The sequence below is a fragment of the Ambystoma mexicanum genome, chromosome 3q, assembly GCF_040938575.1.
Source record: "Ambystoma mexicanum isolate Mex_15411 chromosome 3q, UKY_AmexF1_1, whole genome shotgun sequence".
NCBI classification, from domain to species: domain Eukaryota; kingdom Metazoa; phylum Chordata; class Amphibia; order Caudata; family Ambystomatidae; genus Ambystoma; species Ambystoma mexicanum.
Genome location: NC_090926.1, coordinates 629055988 through 629076320, shown reverse-complemented (window position 1 = coordinate 629076320; position 20333 = coordinate 629055988).

The window sequence follows — 20333 nt, the reverse complement described above, 5'->3', positions numbered from 1 at the left end:
CTTCGACTCAAATGGCTGGAAACACCCCATCACCAGTAAACTTCACTCAGTAGTTAGCAACCACACAAACCGACTTGACCTTCAGAGCGATCCTGGAACAGCACCAAGCTAATACCTAAAATTATTTTGACACCAGCTATCAGCTTGGACCAGCATGACTCGACGGATCTAAACCTGGTTCGACCTGTGACAACAGGACTCCAACACCTAGTTTGATGATGTCAAACCAATAAGAACTGAGAAGGGTACTATTTGGAGGCCACAGTCCCGTCAATCAACTTTTGGGACGATAGTGACTGCTAAGCCAACTATTTACATATTTTTCAACAAGACATACCCTTTTTGTGCCATTGTTTTTGATTGAAGTGCTTACATCATCTGCATTCTGAATGTTCTGTATTCTTTCCAAAGTTGTGCAGTTTTTATAATGCTGTTATTTTATATTGGTTTGTTTAATTAAAGTGTATATTATTAAAGAACTATGATTGGCCCTTGTTATCACAAAGGTGGAGGCAAATCTCTAGATTGTGCCTGTTTCACCTTTATGATTGAGATTACTGTTGGTTTGTGGTGTGAGGGCTGAGTGTGCCGTATAGCCACTACTCATCCTTGTACTCCCGCAGGGCAGTAGTCATTTTCCACAGTCTGCACCACATAGCTTGTAACATAACTAAACTATCAATACCTTTGATCTGCAATTAATGACATAAAAGCCCTGCCTTCTTTCTCCAAAGAGAACATTCCATGGGTACAAAGAGACAATCTGAATTCATTTTCAAAATCTCAAAAATCTGCATGTCATTTCCCAGAATGTGTCACCACATACAGGGAATTCTCTTCCCCCGGACATCTGAGAAACAGTCCAAGCTGATTTGTTCAAAGCCAAACTGAAAGCCTACCTCTTTGCCACCGAGTTATCCTCTTAACCTACATCTCATCTGCCTTTGAGCTGACATATTTCCCTCGCCGCCTCTAAGCTGCCTATGGCCCTCACTTCCTCTGCCTCCACTCCAGCCCATCCATCATGGCCACATCCCTAACATAGTTGGCCGTACCCCCTACCTGCGCCTAAACAGTTCTAATGTTGGTTGTCCCTAATTTATTTAAGTCCACCTAGTGACTGTTAAGGTTACTCCCCACCAAAACCTGGTTCGAATGTTGCTTGAACTCACCCCATTGTAAAAGGTTCACTTCTTGCTGTCAAATCTGATATGTTTTCTAATGTATGTTCTTTTGCGATCAAAAGAGCATTGTTCATCCCGGTATATAAATAAGTAAAAAAATAAATAAATAAATGCATATCTATTCTGTAGATGGAGCCTGTCCCTACCAGCAACTACCTGCCTCCCTCTACTAATGAAGTGCCTCTAATTACATTTGGAGTCTTCATTTTCCAATCTCTCTCTGCATTTAATTTGATTTGATTTGATTTGATTTGATTTATAAAGCGCAAAAAACCAGGCCCAGGGGCAACCGGGCACATACTCTTAAACATGTTACAAAAAGCAGTAGTTACAGAAGTTACAAAAATATACAGCATATATACATGTACATACTCTTAAACATGTTACAAAAAGCAGTAGTTACAGTGAGTTACAAAAATATACAGCATATATACATGTACCGAAGGGTACCATTAACAGTGTATAATACAGGGACAGAGCAGAGAGAAAATGTATATTCAGTTCTGTACCCCACATGGAGTCTGGACTGTGTCAAGGTCTCAAGAGACTTGGGAGAGCAATGATGTTTTAGCATTGTTCTTGAAGGAGTGGCATGATGGTTCAATTCTGATAGGTGTGGGCAAGGTGTTCCAGAGTTTGGAGGCCAGGACGGGGAAGCTCACCCCACCAGCTTTTTGGAGTTTGCATCTAGGCACGATGAGGCTGTGAGTTTGGGCTGCTCTGGTAGGTCGAGTGGAGGTGTGGCGTGGGAAGCGAGTGGACAGGTAAGGTGGGGCGTTGTTGTTCAGACATTTGTGAGTCAAAGCTAGGGTTTTCAGGGCAATTCTCTGTTTTACCGGGAGCCAGCGTAAGTCCAATCTGACGGAGGAGATATGAGAGCGTCTCGGGATGTTTAAGGCTGCCCGTAAGGCATTATTTTGTACAGTTTGCAATTTATTAAGGTTAGACTGACTGGTCCCTAGGTAGAGAGCACTACAGTAGTCGATTTTGGCCATAACAAGAGTTCTGGCGAGTGTGATACAGTTGGTGGAGTTTAGGAAGGGTCTACAGGCAGTGATAAGTTTGCAGGTATAGGCCGAAGCTGACCTAACTGCATTTATTTGTCTGTTCAGAGAAAGCGAGGAGTCAAGATAGACCCCTAGCGTCTTAGTATCTTTGGAGACTTTAATGTCATTGCCGTCAATAATGAAGGACTTGTAGGTTTGGTCTAGTTTGTTGAGCCGATGATTTGATCCTAAAAGTAAGAGCACAGTCTTATCATCGTTAAGGCAGAGTTTGTGCTGTGCCATCCAGGCCTGGATGACCGAGTAAACATTGTTAAGGGCTTTGGTGTCAGCTGTGTAGGTGGATGGTAGCCGTTTGGTTAGCTGAGAGTCCAAGCTTGACAGAGAGTAATTCTGCAGTTTCCACCTTAGTGCTTGGGATGGTTCTAAGTCCTAATGAGTTTCTAGCGATGAAAGCAATTCCTCCACCTCTCGAGGTGCGATCACATCTGATGATGGAGTAATCAGTGGGGATGGCCAATGAGAGTGCCGGGCCGGAAGCCGCGTGCAGCCAGGTCTCGGTGATGGCGATGAAGTCGAGTTCCTGAGTTTTGATCAGCAATGTCCAGAGCGTGCGCAGCTAGGGATCTTGCGTTAATCAAGGCAGCTTTAATTAAACCAACGTTGCTTGATGAAGCTGTGATGGTTTGAGTGCGATGGGGCGTGGGTGAGGTGGCCGTTTGTGGAGGCGGGCTGTGCGTATGAGTTTTGAGGTATGAACTCAGGTACATGGGGTGTCCCTTCTTACCCATAAGTCTAGATCCTAATCTTAGGTTTCTAAGAGTGATAGGACATGGTTGGTTAGGTGAGGGTTTTTTGGCGAAATGGTCGAGCCATAGGGCCGGATCATTGAGGTAGATGTTGTGGTATTGAGGTGCAGTACTTTGGTAGGTATCAGGAGATCTGTGAGAGGTGGCCATGGATGAGGTGTGCAAGGAGCTAGGTGCAGCTAAATCGGGAGGTGGTAGGTGTGATGACCTGGTAATTGACCACACTGAGAGTAGTACTTGTAATGAGGAGAGCAGTGACCTTAGGGAGGACCAGCGTGGTAGCATGTTACCGAGGTTAGAGAGGAAGGGCTGCTGGGTCTGTGAGGCAGTTATAGGTAAGCGTTACAGGCACTATTTGGCTAGGCAGTGCGTGCTCTGTACGAGCAATGCAGGCTAATGAATTTAAGACAGGTTAAGTCTACTTATTCAGAGTCAAACAATGGGGGTGCATCAGATCAGGGTACACAGGCAAAGCAAATACCAAAGCTTGCATATACATTAGCATGTTAGGCAGGGAACAATGCAGAATGCAAGAGGCGTGATCTAATTGTAACGGTGCAACAATTCAGGCAGAGAAGACATTCTAGTGTTGGGAGCAAGTATTGGCAGATCAGGTAAATGTCAAGTTGAAAGGCACGGCAGAGTAAGGCAGGTACCCTGGAATTAGCTTAGATCATGTGGACATGTCTTACGCGGAGCGGTGCAACATATGCAGGCATAGATCAAAGTGTGGCGCATCAAAATTGGGAATACACAATGAGCGTATCAGGCAGGCAGAGTAGCATATATCATGGAGCTAACAAGTGGGTCCAAGTTGCGGTTCTGAGCAAGAGCTCAATTATTTCAAAAGCGAGCATGGGTTGACAGCATAGTAGTTTCAAGGCAAGCACAGGCGAACAGAGCCGCAAATGAAAGCGGTGCCGTGGTCATGCAATGCGAAGGTATGGGCTGGGCGGCAATGAGAATAGACATAGGCAATGCAAGCAAATAAGGCGCTGAAATGGTGCGATCACTTGGTGGTAAGCAACCGCGAATAGGTAGCGACTAGGGCTCAAATATGTAGTCGGCTCAGTTGATTAAAGTCAGGACGCTCGTAATAGATGTGCAGACTTAGTACAGAGGTGTGCATGGAGCAGGTTGCTACGTTGCTACAGCTTGTCAAGTGGCGTTTGTGATTATATTAGCATAGTAAAGGCATTACCAACATCAGGATAGATAGTATGTCAGCAAGTTCAACAGGCAAGATAAATGCTTGTAGGGCAGTAGGCACGGAGTGGACAGCTTATATAGCTATACTAGGTATCAAGCTTGTGGGAATGAGCATAGCATTTGGAAGCGCTGGAATAGTTGATAACGTTACCAGTCTTACTTTCAGGATGAGGAGAGCGCTAGTCCATAGGTTCACGAGGAGGAGAGTCAGCTGTGTAACCACAGGCAGGGATTAGTGCGAGGTGAACGGCGAGTAAGGCTGAGGACAGGCTAGGACAGGAGTCAGCCTTGTTTCACTGGGCCTTGATGAGAGTGGGCCGGCTTCGCCTGCCGGCTCCCGATAGGTAGCTGAAGAAGGGTCACCAGCCAATCGGGACTCAGCAGCGTCTGCTGGGTGGATTAGGCAGTGGATGCCTCAAATGGGTGTCGGGCGGCCATCTTTGAGTGTGCTGGGCTCCACATGGTGAGCAATGGTGGAAGCATGCACACGGTCGCAATTTCGGCCGGAAACACAGCGCCAAAGAAGATTTCAGTTGCAGGGACAGCAAGGGCATCTGGGCATTTGTGATGCGGAGAATCCGTTTTGTACAATTTGGAGGTGCGCTTACCGGAAAAGGTTGTAAAATTCAGGGTGCCTTCCCTTTGGTAGACCACTGCTTCCCTTTGGTAGACCACTGCTCCTGCAGGGTCACGGGAGCTCCTGATCCACTGAAGAGGAAGGGGGGAATGGTGTAGCGGCTGGGACAGGCTAGGACAGGAGTCAGCCTTGTTTCACTGGGCCTTGGTGAGAGTGGGCTGGATGTCCTGATAAGGATGTCCTGATAAGGATTGTTTTATATAAATGCGTAACTAAGTTAAGCAAAACAGATTCAGAGATCTGGAGCTGGATAGGGTAGATGTGCAATGACCTTTAATGGCATACATTTCAATAACCTCAATGGAATTACGGATTTTCACATTTTCAAAGATTTCGAATCGAACAAGTTATTTTTTCATAGCTACATTCCATGGAAGACAAATATTGGATTTTCATAAAAATTGGTTTTCCCTGCACCTATATGTACTACCTTGGTAAGAAATATCTTTGTTCTCAGGGTAATCACATTACCCAGGATTGCATTTTGCAAGAGCGAAGAGTGCTGAATTCTGCTCCCACGCTAATGACAAGCCCAGCATCCATTTGTTGGGTAGAAGTCAATCGCATGTGACCAATTAAAAGCATCATTATTCCCCTGTTTTTACCTCACGCAAGAAATCCAGAATCTGTCAATGGGGTCTGGTGCTTTGTCACTTTTTAATAATCCTAATTGCCGGATGATTTTAGTACGGGTCAGTAAAATAACCTTTAAGCATGTCCTCTATCCTGCTCTGGTTTCCCAGAGGAAATATATTCTCACTCTCGGGGAAATCACCTTTCGTGTTTTGGTGAATGTAGAGGTGAAAAACTCATTTAGGGTCTTGCTCATATCAGCCTCATTTGTCATGTGCCTGGTGTCCGATCCCTCCATCCCCCCCAGGAGCATGCCTGTGTTTGCAGTGCCCTCTGCATGGCCTCTACACATCAGTATTCACTCTTCGGAGTTTCATCGCAGACATTTTTATGCACAACAACCTATTTTTGCCGACTGGAAAAGCAAACACACTTGAGCTCTTGAACAACACTTTCCTGAGATTGTTTTATTAGATGTGAGTTCTGAATTCTGATATGTAATACTGCAATCTAAGCTCATGAAGGTACTGTTGTACCCAACATTTTTCTGCAAGTAAATTCGTCGGCTCTATTTATTGTCTGTCGAATGTTTAGGATTCTTAAGTGACCAACACCAACATATATAACCCCCAAAGGTAGGAGAAAACCCTGCAATGTTGCTTTTTTAATGAACATTACACATCCACCGACTGGATGCAGTTTGATTGTTGCTAATTGTGTTTTTAATTTTCCAAGTACATATGTCTTTGTTAACAGCCACTGTCAGTTGGTTTGTGGAGTGTCTGTGACCATTGAAGGGTGACTAAAACACTATACTTTTCATTCCCCTTCACACACTCACTAGTAATAGTATTTACCTTTAGTGGATGAAGTGGTTAGTTTTGGGTTTATACTTAAGCTTTATAGGCCTAGCCCGAGGGCCGTATCAAGAGTTATGAGCCCTGAACACCAACATAAAGCCCCAGACACCTTTCCAGTATACAATAAAATTGCACAAGCTATCCAACCCTAAAATTGCACAACCTATCCAATCCTACGTCACAAAATCAAGCAAAAGAAAAAACTCTGCAATTAAATCCCAGCCATGGTTCGATGAGGACAGTAGACCGATATATGGAATTGCCTAAAAAGAGTGTTAGGGAGACTTCTCATTTCTGTGCTAATTCCCTTCAACCAGAGACGTCTTCATTGGAGGGCAAAGGGGGCAAATGCCCCGGGCCCTCATCTTGGAGGGGGGCCCACAAGGCAGCATGATCTTTTGAAGTCAGTTTCCATGGTTGACCAAACATAAATGGCACACGTTGGGATATTTTATGGCATGCTGCTGAGGTTGAACCTATTGCCTGTCTTTTGTTGACGAGAACTTTCTTCTCTGATTAATTCATCCTCTAATGCTTTCTGTGTTCACTGTAGTATACATAGTTTGTGCATTCACTATAGCATACCCCCGGTAGCATTCTCACCTTCCCGTGGGGACCCTCTTGATGATGTGCAACAGCCAAAGTTGAAATGCACATTGATACATTTGAGAGCTGCAATGGTTCATATGATAGCTTAGTGTGTTAAGTACTCATTGCAGAGATGTCTCTGTTCATATGCAACATTAGTACCCGGGACGCGTGGCTGAACAGGAATACTGTGTGGTGATTGGTTCATTTGCGAGCCATACCACACGGTATTCCCGTCCATGCCGTGCGAGCCGGCTACTCTGTTCCCGGCGAGGGGCATGGCAGCCCCTCAGCCGATGAGGAGGCTCGAAACGGGGCAATCCCCGCTCCGAGCCTCCACACTTCCCTCTATAAAACTTTGTTTTTAAAATAACTGTCATGTTGGGCTAGGCAATATGTGTACTTTGCATATCACTTCTATAAAATGGTTTTGTCTTAGTTCATGGCAAGAATTAATGACTGGCCATCCCCCACAAGCCCTGTGGCAAGGCAACATGAGGTGACCAGCCCCTCTGTGACACCACCGCAAATGGCCATGGCACAGCAGAGGCAACAGTCCCTCGACCAGGTGATCGTGCAACAGCAGCAACTGGCCACGCTCCTCAAGGACCATGCTGATGAATGTGGGGGTACTAAGGCAGCCATAGAAACATCAACTGAGACGCTTAGGGCAGAAATGGAGAGAAGCACCGAGAGCCTGAGAGTACAAATGGAGAGAAGCACTGAGAGCCTGAGAGTACAAATGGAGAGAAGCACCGAGAGCCTGAGGGGGGAACTGCATGCGACGTCCAAAGACGTATGTGCTGAACTTGCCGCTGTGCGCCGTGTGCTCACTGAGCTCTCACAAACCCTTAGGGACATGCATGGACGTGAGCAGGCAGAGACATCATCCGTTGCAAGTTCCGTCCAGGGCAGCCCCCAACGTAGATCTGGGAGGAACCTGCGCTCCACAGGCAGGGGTGCCCCTGATACCCGGAGAGGGGGCTTGCAATAGCGTCTGCCCACTGACAATGAGCATCTTCGGACACTGGTGTTCGGGGGGGAGGTAGGAGGGTGGAGGGGGTGTGTTGGGCTCACTTGGGTGGCGGGTCGATGGGGTGTGTAACATAATCTCACATATGCTATAAACAATGCACGATCATCCAATGAGATGTGTGGACATTGATCTTTGTGTACAAGGCCTTTATAGGCCTACAGTCCATATTGTGCATGTTCCAGACACACACAGTGCCACAAGTCCCGTGTCCATGTATCAGCCACCAGGCGTGAGTGCTAGAAGCATGAATCAATGAGAATCTGACAAATGTCACGGCCCTCCTGTGCCTCGCAGACTCCTTGAGGTGCTGCCACATCCCCACCCTCATCATGACCATCTTCAGGTGCTTGCAGTTCTGCGTCAGGGGGCATGGGCACATTTCTACGTACGCACATGTTGTGTAGCATGACACATGCCATGACCATCTTTGCAACCTTCTCATGGCGGTACAGGAGTGCCCCGCCAGACCTGCTGAGGCAGCGGAAACGAGTCTTCAGTAGGCCGAATGCCTGTTCTATGACTACACGGGTACGTGAGTGGGCATGGTTGTAGTCCTCCTCATGCTGGTTCTTTGGGTTCCGGAGTGGTGTAAGGAGCCATCTCTTCAGTGGATACCCGGCATCACCTGTATGTGGACAATAAAGGATGTTTGTGGAATGACATTGCTACGTACGCCCTTCCTCCCCCCCTTCCTGCCAGGTCATTGCCGCATCACATACCCCACATTATCATGCATGAAATGAGACTCACCGAGTAGCCAGGATCTGTTCCCTGCGTGTCGCTCCATGTAGCGTGGTATAGTAGAGTTCCTCAAGACCATAGAATCATGGGTTGATCCAGGAAATCGGGCACAACAATGTGTAAAGATCCTGTTGGAGTCACACACCATTTGTACATTAAGGGAATGAAATTGTTTTCGGTTGCGGTACTGGGCCTCCATGGCATGTGGGACGACCAGTTCCACATGGGTGCAGTCGATGGCACCAATGCAACCCGGTATGCCGCCAAGTGCATGGAATCCCACCTTTGTGTTCGTAATTTCCTGCTCCGAGCGTGGTAGAGAGATGTAGTCGTCTGCGTGCTTCAGGAGGGCATCGAGCACTTGCAATAGTGTCCGTGAGAACAGTGGCTGTGAAATGCCATGCAACTGTCCGACTGTGTGCTGGTAGGAGCCTGTGGCCAGGAAGTGGAGTACAGACACCACCTTCAGTAGTGGTGGGATGGCGGTTGGGCTATCTATCATGCAGCAAGGTCAGCCTGTGTCATGTCCACAATGGCGGTTATGGTGTCCCTGTCCAAACGGTAGAGGGTGTGGATCTGCTCATCCGTGAGGTTGAACGGATGTGCTCGGAGGCGTGGGATTGCGGGCTGCCTGCGTGGTGGTAGTGGCTGTGCTGGTGGGCCTTGCTGGCCCTGCCTTGTCCTCCTCCTCCTCCTGCGTCTCCTCTGTGCGGCCGGTTGTTGTAGTAGTTGGCGTTCGTCTTCTTCCTGAAGTTGGAGTACTTGCAGTGCTATCAGGTCCCCCAGGGCCAACATCGCCAGTCCTGCCGGTAGCATTTTGGAGTGGGTGTGGTTGTGGGAGGGGGTTGGGTGTGCAATTTATGTGTTTTCAAGCTGTATTGCCTCCACCTGTGGTGATTAATTCCACCTGTGCAAGCTGCAATCCCCTTTGGGCGAGCACGTCCCGCACACAACGCTGCAATTCGACGCATGGCATCTTGCCATTACAATCATGTATTTCATCCCGATGGCAGTGTGATATTGGTTCATATGTTCATTCTGCTATGGTCCCATTGCTTCACATACTATCTTTGCAGTCGCGAACAAACTTGTGAAGGGTCAGTGGAATGTAGTACTCGATTAACGCTGGACCCTCATGCAGCACTGTACCGAGGGTCACCGACGGGCGAGGCGTCCCATTTGTGAGTGAAGCCAGTTGCCATTTTCACACACTGCCGCACTACATAGATGAATTTGTGATTTCAAGCGGTCACAGATGCCTTTTCGACGTGATGTTGCAAATGAGGAATTCGAAGGACAGCGCTTTCGGTTTTCAGCTAGCGGCGAGGAGACGCCCACAGGTCTGACTGCAGATATTAAGTTCTATTGTTTAATGTCCTTGGGACAGGGGCCATGGCGAGAATGCAATGATTGATATGAATAGTATGGGATGCGCAATAGCGTAGTGGACGAAAAGGCAGGACGTTCCCAAATACATGTTACTTCACAACACTAGAATTCCGGGCTGGAGCACAGTGGATTTTGCAGACTGCATTACGCACAGACTCAATGGAAATTTCTAATGTTATGTGAGTAAATAATCAGGCGTTTTTATACCGGGATGAGGGAATGATGTATGGATGCATGGACAGATGATTTGATGGAGAGTTTGCCATGTACAGGGCTTTTTGGAATCTATCCACCTCCCCTGCGCTATGTCATGCATAGCTGCCATAGTGGGACCATCGTCTTTCTGCCCTTGTTGAACCCTCCCTGTCTCGACGCGCCTTCAGACACTTGTGTCTATGCACGTTACTAATCCCATCTAATGGATTCTGTCTTCACAGACGCATGCACACAAACACTCGTTTGTAATGGTGTTTTCACCTCGATTTTTATGCTTGTGATTCGCAAGTGATTTTTGGGTGGGAATAATCCTTTTGAGTGGGCTAGCATGCATATGGCTGTAGATTTAGTGTGATCATTGAAGTGAGTAATACAAATGTAGTTCTGATGGCCATACTATTCTTTTTCATTTCATTTGGGTGACAGGTATCTCCTCCCCTTTTGCCGCTGCCATCTGTATGCCACTCCTGCAGATGGCTTTTACTCCCGACACCTGCTGCTTCGTGTCAATCAGTGGAGCACCATTACGATCTTATGGGACAATCGCCAATGGGCCACATGCCCTTACGCAGTGCTAGTGGCTAGGAGCAACATATCGTCTTCTCTGCTGGACTAGTGCCTACCTAATGGGACGGCCCTGCGGTTCTATGCGCTTCCGTGTTGCCTTTTTGAACGTGAATGTAGCCCCTGTGTACCATGATGGAACAGGGCGTCACACAAGCAGAAGCTGGTCATTTATTGCGGATGCAGCCCACAATACTGGAATGTATTTTGGAGTTCATGACCTAATGGCTGTATGGGCTTGGTGGTTTTGTGGTGCATTAAATTTCTATTCTGATATTAACCGTGTAGCGTTCTTCTTTGCAAGTAATGTAGCATATTCCTATTGGTGGAGCGGTGTATTGTGAGGAGATCTGCATTGGGTTCCGGCTTCTGAGTATAGTTGCGTGGTACTGTACTGGCCGCGTTTGCCTACGTAGCCCAGTGAGGTCAGGGATAGGGGCTGCCATTATGACTGTTTTAATGATGTCATGCTCAGGGGCGGGGGATTACCTTTTGTGTGACAGATGCCGGTCAGCCAGGTGGATTGGTGGAATGATGTGATTATCAGACTATGGCTGGTCACAGGTGCCTGTGTTTGCGTGCGTTTCTTGGAGGGGGACTGAGGTCATGTCCATTGGAATAGCTTCTGTATTCGTGCCATCTGTGCCCTGCAGCTCCCATTGGCCCCTCTTGAGATGAGCCTGGCTGCTCTGTCACTCTGCCAACTTGTGTGGTGCATGCTTATGCTGATGGTTGGTTTGTTTACTGGCAGGAGTACAGGGCTGGTGCAGTCTCACTCAGGATACTGCTTTGAATGTTGCCTTACACTGGTGTCAGTCGATGGGGGGGCCTGTTTTTGTTTGTCTCATTTTTCTGCTCATGTTGCTGTACTTGAACCTTCACATGCCTGTGCTGCATCAGTGCGGCAATGGTGCCATGGCAAATATGGATGCCCACTCACAAGGCACTTGGAGCCCCTGGATTCATTTGTTCGTTGGCATGCATGGGTGACTTGTACATTTCACTGGTTGCATTGTGTGACTTCATTACACCTACGAGGAGTTGTGCAATGTGGCCAGGGAGTGGTGTACAGGCACTCAGTAGGGCCGTTTACGGTTGATTCGCGATGCCGTACTTCTCACCATGGCGGAATGGTACTTTCCGCCATGCTTGATGGCGTTAGGTACATGTCCGCTAGGGTCGGAATTCGCGTACCGTTGCGCCATGGTGGTAATTACGGTTTGGCATGGCGCGCGTGCGCGTACTTAGTGCAGTTAGCGTTGGCGTTCACTACGGTGTCGCTAATGGCATCGTACTTTACGGTGACGGGTCATAATCGCACCGAGCGCTATTCGATGGCGGTATTGCATTTCCACCATCGTTTTTCGATTTCCGCCAGGGTCGTAATGAGGGCCAGTGTCTTTCTTGGGTTTTACTCTGTGTGTTGAGCCATGTTTGAGCCCTTTGTTTGTTTTGCCTTTGGTGGGCTCCATCCCAGAAGCCGGCCTCTGGCTCCAAAGTGTCTGTAAAGGCAAGATGTAAAGGAGGTTCCCGGACCTCCCCTGTCCTTTGTCTCTCGGAATGCCTGAATGCAACCAGGACCGAGTACCGGGGTCGAGAAATCCGTAGTCAAGTGCAACATCTGAAATCCAGCTAGAAGCTCCAGGAGTTTCCTAAGGACCTTCCAGAAGCAGGATGATCAGAGCTCGAGTCCCCTCACCAAAGTGCAGAACCCAAAGAGTGAAGGAAGTCCAACCAGTATCCGGGATCCGCAACGGTGCTGTTTCTTAAGTGCTGAAACAGCAACATGCTGCTGAACCGAAAAGTGCCCATAGCTGCCGATGACTTCCCAAGTACTGCTGCTGGAGCCCTCCAGACGTCCTCCCTCTTGTCCCCACGACTGAGGCACGGGAACACAGGGTCTGCACCGCTGCAGCAAGACAGAATCCAGCTGGACCACTCTTCTTCAAACAGAGGTACTGTTTAGACTTGGGGTACTTTGCTTATTGTCTTTTAACTGTGCTAGCTCAGTTGGGAATTGCAGCTGCTTTTCTTTAGAGTTGATTCCAACTCTCTTTGCACAGGCAGCTTGTGACCCTGCAAGTGATTTTCTAACACTATCTCTAACTTTGTGCTAGACTTTAATTCTAAGAAGTGCCTCAGCTCCATAGATTGCTTCAAATTGACTTTGGCTGTGCTGGCTCTCTGCAGACTCTTCTAGCCCATTGACTTTGATATTGTTTGTCCCTCATAGGTGGTAACTTGTTTTAGACTGTTACTGCTGGGAAAGGCTTGTCTAGATTTCATTGGAACATTTATGTGTCCTCACCTATTCTGAGAACCTGTTTAACCTTTTCCTTCCTTAAACATTTCCTTTCTGCAACCTCAGAATCTGCAAAGTATAACTATAAATGCCATTACTGTCCTTGTAATTGAAGTCACCTCAGGGTGTAGGATTTGTGTAAGAAGGAAATCCAAAGATTACCCACTAACTTGCTCTGATTCTGAAACGTTATTTTAAAGTATATTTACATTCTTACATGAATTGCCTTTAAAGATCGCTTATCGAAAAATAAATAAATAAATCATTATAACAGAAACCTTGAGTGTATTGTTACTTGGTTACTTGTATTTAAGAATTTCAATAGTACAGCTCTACAGCTCACATTTGCCCCTCTTGAGATAGCCCTGGCTGCTCTGTCACACTAACAACGTGTGTAGTACTGACCTATACCAAAAGGTGGGTTACCTAATACCACACAGATAAGGGTTGTGTAGTCTCACACAGTATGTCTGCCTCAATTGTTACCTAACAAAGAGGCCCCCCAGGCCTAGATAAACCAGAGCTGAGAGCTTATAGGGCATATTACAAAAACGTGGTTAAAGCAAAAAAAGAGGTTTTACAGACAGCAAGATTGGGATAAAAGACAGGAATCCTCCCAATCTGGAGATTCCTGCATGTTCTGGAGGATAACAAGTGGGAAATCAGTAGGGCATGATAGGGGAGTGGTGACAGAGATAACCTCTAGTGCTTGGCAAAACCATTTCCAAGAGCTTTATGTAACAAGAGATCCTATACATGAACAGGTTAACATCCAACAAATCCAGGACGATGGGAATATCAAAGTTTCAAAGTTTATTGTATACATACAGCAAAACAAATGCTTTGTACCACACAAATTAACATTTACATCACAACTATTAAAATCAAGCAGAATCAACAATCATGTCACACATCGTCTGCAAATCGATACAGCATAAAATCAATCAATACATCTTAAAATCAGTACAATCCTTTTATAAAAAGCAACCTTGAAGTATATTAAGTTAATATCATTGCCACTTAGAAATAGCTGCCATAACGTCTCTATTTCGTCAAGCATAAATGCATTCTTGTATGACTTCATATGCTTGTAACGCAATGCACATAAACTTTCATATACAATCATTAAGTGGTGTATTGACTCAGTGACTTCATTACCACACAGTCGACACATTTGTTGGTCGCGTGGTATACCCATTTGAGCTCCTTTGGTTTTCAGTGCTTCCGACATATTAAATTTCATCAGCAGATATAGCCTAACAATTTGTGGGTTAGGGTATGCAGTAATATATGCCGGAGTGGAGCATCTAAGGAGTTGTTGTTGCATATAATTGCTGCTATGTGATTTTGAGCTGTGTTGGTTAACTATTGTTCATTACTGACCTCTTTCAATGCTCTCTTTAGCTTATATTTCATTGTGTGACTACTAGGTTGGCCATAATTGAACATGCCAACCCACTTAACATAGTGCATTTTCAATTTGCCCATGATACCGAACAGGGCATTATCATCTAGTCTCAGAAACGCTGCTACATATGGTGTCGTTATTGTGTCTATTTCGAGTCTGTTTAACTTCACAAAACCTATCACAGAGTGCTGGATACATGCGTATATAATACCAAGTAGGTCACAATTCAAGTAAATATACTCAATGCTTACATTCATTGGTAAACGGAGCAATTTACGTAACAGACGTGCTTCAAAGCACTCCACCCATTTAATGAGGTTGTGGCCCCATATAATAATGGCATACAAAAGTATTGATCTTATTTTGCTAAATATAGGGTCAATACCGCTGAACCAGAGTAACCACTGTTGTGACCAATAAATATACTCAAAGCATTAGTTGCTATTGAGCAGCGCTCCTGAAGCGAGGTCCAATGAGCGGACTACGTTAATTTATCATCTACAATGATGCCTAAATGGGAATATCATTGAACCATTAGAACTAGAGCTGTGGGAAATATGTAATGCCATATCTTCCCAGAGATGGGGGAAGGCCCAGGTCCTGACATAATGCCCATTGACTCAATTAAAGATGAATCATTGTTATGGGCATCCACACTATGGCTTTTCTTTGACAATTGCCTCAAATTGAACGGGGCCTCGCCCTCCTGGCAAAAGGCAACTATCATTTGAATATATAAGAAGGAACGGACAGATGACCCAACTAATGACAGGCCAATTTCCCTGCTTGATGGAATGGGGAACGTTTTTGCAAAAGCCATATATGAGGTTTTGCAAGAGTGGGTCTCTGAGCCAAAGGTCATAGATCATCTGGAAGCTGGGTTTTTGCCAAAGATAAGCATCCTAGAACAGGTTTTTCAGTTCCATCTAATTACGCAGAAATATGCGGTCCTGAAAAAGATGAAGGAACACTCTGTCTTTGTCGATCTCTGGACCGCTTTTGATAGCGTGACCAGTGCTCTACTGTGGGCAATATTAGCGAAAAGGTGGGTACCAGCTGAACTCCAACAGATCCAAAACTACTCAAACAATACATCCTTGGTACGATAGGGGTAGTGGGAACTCACAGATCCATTTAAGGTATCCAGAGGCGTGAGGCAAGGATGTATCCTGCCCAACCCCCTCCTCTTTTTGATTTATATTGACAAGGTGGTCCGGCATGTCAAGTCGAAATGCCAAGACTGCTCGAAATTAGGTCAAGAGGCATGCCCAATCCTCCTTTTTGCAGATGATGCAGGTGTCGTTTTGTCAACATCTGTTAAGGGCCTCATGACACCCTGGAGGCCTTTGCAGGAAAATCCCTGGAACTCCAACACAACATCAACATTGGCAAAAAGCAAGTCATTGTTTTTTCGGCACAGATTAGTAATTATGTAAAATTCAGATTGCCAGTTAACATTACCATCCTTGAGCAGGTCCACCAATATGACTATTAAGGGGTGAGATTTAACGATCAAGGCAATTGGCCTTCCCAGTTTTCCAAATCTAGTCTGTCCCTGGGCAAAAATTAACCTGCTATCAAAATGTATTCAACCCAAGCCAAGTCACCAGCATTTTATGGGGCTGAAATTTGGGGCCACTCAGATACCAACAGATTTTGGCTGGCTGAAAGATCTTTCTTGAAAAATTATTAGGATTGCCCAAATCATGTCCGAGCACCCATGTTTATGTTGAATTGGGCCTAAAACCAATTTAAAAAGAGGTCCCCTTCAAACCGGTCCTCTTCTGGTTGAGACTGCGGTCAGTCCTAGAGTTACACACATATCGGGAAGCCTCCTGCTCCCACCTGTGAGGCAAAAAACTTTGGGGTCATCTTCGACTCCTCAAGCTCCTTCTCTCCCCACATCTCTCAGGTCTCTAAGAAGTCACACTACCAGCTGCACCTTCTCAAAGGTATTCTTCCTTTCCTCTCCTTCCCCCAGAAGCTCACTGTCTCCAGAGCTCTAGTTCTCTCTAGGCTTGACTATTGCAACAGCCTCCTTCTGAATCTGCCTGCTTCTACCCTCCGCCTTCTGCAACTCATCCAGAACAGGACTGAGAGACTTGTCCTTGGCCTCCAGCCCAGGGATTGTATCTCTCCAGGACTCAAAACTCTGCATTGGCTCCCAGTGGCTACGAGGATTAAGTTAAAAAACCTCTGCATTGTCCATAAGGCCTTCTGGAGCCTACGGCCTCTATACCTTCAACTCTCCCTTCCTAAATATCTTCCTTCCCGAGCTCTCCGCTCAACTGCCTCCAACTCCCTCAGGGTCAGTCAATTCTCCAAGCAATTAGTTGGTGGTAGATCTCTTTCTTCGGCTGGGGCCTCCCTCTGGAACAGCCTCCCTGTCTCCCTGAAACTTGAGGAGAATCATGTCTGGGTCTGGTAGCACCTCAAAGCCTTTCTCTTTGTTTCTACTTTCTCTCCTCTTCTCCCATGCTGACTTTCTGGCTAATACCGACACTGCACTGGTTACCTGGCCACCCACTGATCTCGGGCCCAGGTACCCCCCCGCCAGTTTATTACCTGCACTGCCTTCCTGGCTACCCTTGCACTCGGGGATTGTTTCTGTACCCCTACATTCCCCCTACCAGCGCTTGACACCCAATGTCCGCACTTACCCTTTCACTTGCCACCTGTTGGCCGTAATTTACCTACTGTTATTTATTCTTAAATCCCATGTACCGCACCGTATCCCCCTCCCCCCACCACACTTTCCCTCTCATCCTTCCCATGCACTTGCGTGATCTGAATGACACCTGGCCTAGTAGGATCATTGTCTGTGTTCTGTCTGTTCCCCCTCCCTTGCCTCGTCGCACCTTGAAACACTTGTGTATAGGAGTGTTACAAATGCCATATCATATCACATCATATCATTGCTCACATTTTGGAGGCAGAGCATGGTAGATCATTGCCATGGATCTGGCATGTCAAAAACATGCTGGCACAAATTGAAATGGGAGACCTCTGGCAGAATCCAAAGGGAATCACACAGGGTGACATACTTAAAGTAAACAAAAAATCTCCCGACAAATGATTGAGGCTGAGCTAATCAATGACTTCATGAGTTTTACATCACAAATTGTTTATCTGTCCCATACACCATACACAGGGTTTGAAAAACACCTTGACCATGTCAGGCCCCCATTGGCACGTCATCTCTACCTCAGGTTCAGATTTTCACAATTGAACTTGGCATATCGAAGAATAGATTGGTCTCCTGATGGAACCAACATATGTCCAGTCTGTGGTTCTGCTAAAGAAAGGTTGCTACATTTCAGCTTTTTTTGCCAAGGCTACTGAGTAGCACGTTGTACATTTTTAAAAGCAATATGCAACACACATGGTATACGTCAAACAAGTCTTGCGCTTAAGCTTTTTAACCTCATTAGTGCCAAGGACGAGCTATCTCGTCCTTAGGATTACCTCCCTGTTGCCAAGGACGAGATAGTTCGTCCTTTCAGGCACTCTGTTTTGTGCAATCCCTGCAAAGCAGGGATTGCACAAAACTGTAATCCAACCCCTGGGCTATGTGAGGCGGAGGTTCCTCTTCATGGCCCGGGGGTTGGATTTCTTTCAATTTCACGTCGGCGTGCGTGACGCACGCCGACATGAAATTGAAAGTAAATTCACTGCGGCAGCCATTTTCGGCTGCTGCGGTGAAAACAGAAGGTGAGTGTTCACTTTACTCTGCCTCGATCTCCGGCTGTATTTCAAACCCCTTTCCAACGATACCTTGTGTGATGGCATTGCTGCCCGCGGATCTGGTGCAGAGCTCGATCCGTGGGCAGCAATGTGTACTAGACAACCAGGGATATGTTTTGGGAGCGGAGGGAGGAGGGCTGCTTACTAGGTACTCCGTCTCCTGTGTTGTCGGTCTAGAAAAATGGACACCTCTCATGATTGACAGTAAAAGTATTTTGGTGGCCGAAGGCCAACCGTCTCATGTACATAACGATAGTAATACAGGTTTCCGAGTTTGACTAATGAGCGGCCATTTTGATGTAACAAGGATCGCCATTTTGTTTTCTAACAATTGCTCATTGCTTTCTGTTCAAATTGCTTCACAGCACATTTCTGCTTACACTGCTCAACTGTTAAACATTGTTGTCTGAACGTGAAAGGACAAGGCCGGAAGGCCGCAAGGCTAATAAGGAGTTCGTTGAAACACAACGTAGGCAGCTCCGGAGAGGAATGCCCAGCTCCATCCCGAATGTAGCCTTGAAGGAGAGCCGCAGGGCATTTAATCATTTCACAGCTGCCAGCCAGTCTTGTTATATGGTAGAATATGTTAGAATAAAGCAGCTAAAGGCTTGAATTATGCTCTTCTTACGGCCCCCCTTTTCAGAGCCCTGTAGAGCGTGTCGGCTCCCAGGACACGAATAGCACCTCAAGGATAGCAAGGTCTGGAATGTGACTCTTCCCCGTATGTAGCTCGCTTACAAGAACAGGAGCACTGTGTTCTGTTCAACAAAGAAAAGATGTCTCAACACTTGCAAGGTTGCATATTGTTGCTAGAATAGATATTTGAAGGTGTCATATTCGTCGAAATTGTCCATCATCAAACCGAGTTCAAAGAAACCCAATAAAGGGGGGTGTTAAACATGTCACAGCTGATTGTATGATATGCATTTTGTATATATGTAACTGATGTACGTAATTCGCTCTCTTGCATCCCTCGAGGTCTAGAGATACACGTTGCGGGGCGTGAGACCGAGTTGGCCAACTGAGACTATTTGCTTTGCAATAAACCCTAGCTTTGGGAATACAACCTCGTGTCTGGCGTATCTATCGTGTGTGGTGACTTGCCTTGTTTCCATAACGCGAGAGACCCTTAGAGGCCCCTTTCAGTGTCAGTGGGCTGGTTTTAACTGTGCCACCCCCATTACCTAATTCTAAACTTGTTGCATTATGAACTTGTTCCCATCAGTTTTTGCTTGGACAGGCTTTTCGCCCCTGGGCTCTCAGCGTTCATTGGCCAGAGCTGAGCCATTCTTGTTACAATTATGTTTCAAATGATGTGTGGGTCTTTGCAAAAATGTCTTTCGTTCACTGTCATTCAAAGAAAGGAATCTTATCTTACTGTAAGACCTTGGCTGCTGCTGGGTTTGCGAGGAGCATTGCTGAAGTCAGCACGAATCTCCACTGCGGCTGGTGTTCAGTGAGACAAATGCACTTGGCTGTAATTTTCCTGAAACGTGGCTTTACACTGTTCAATTAGATCAGGTTAATTCATATAAGCATCTGCAAGCCTTTAAAGAGGGATTCTTGTGTTTTGTAGATTCTGGTATTGCTACATTGCGGCTAATGAAGCATGTAGGTTGCAATGTTGGTGAAGTGGGTGTCTCTCAGCATATTTGTCACCCATGGGTGTACTGGATTGTGGTGCAAATGATGAGTGTGCTCTTTATTCTTCCTGCTGTTCTGTCTCTTCATCTGCCTGGGGTGAGGGGGCAGGAGTTTAATCTCTTCTTCTTCTTCTTCAAATTATCGACAGCGTGGGCGGACCCACGCAGGCTCTTCCCCATCCAAAAGGGTGATGTGCACCTACCCCACCAATCTGACACACAGCCCTCACATTCTCATAACTCCTCCCTCCGCCCCGTCTGCCCCACAAAATCTAGCAGCACACTGCCCCTCTCTCTGCCTCTCACCCCGACTCCTCCCAGCAAAGCCTTCCCACTCAGTTCAGCCACTCCCAGCGCAGACATCTGAACCCTCATCAACTCTCTCTCCTCGACATGCCTCTCACACGCAAGCAGAAAATGTCCCAC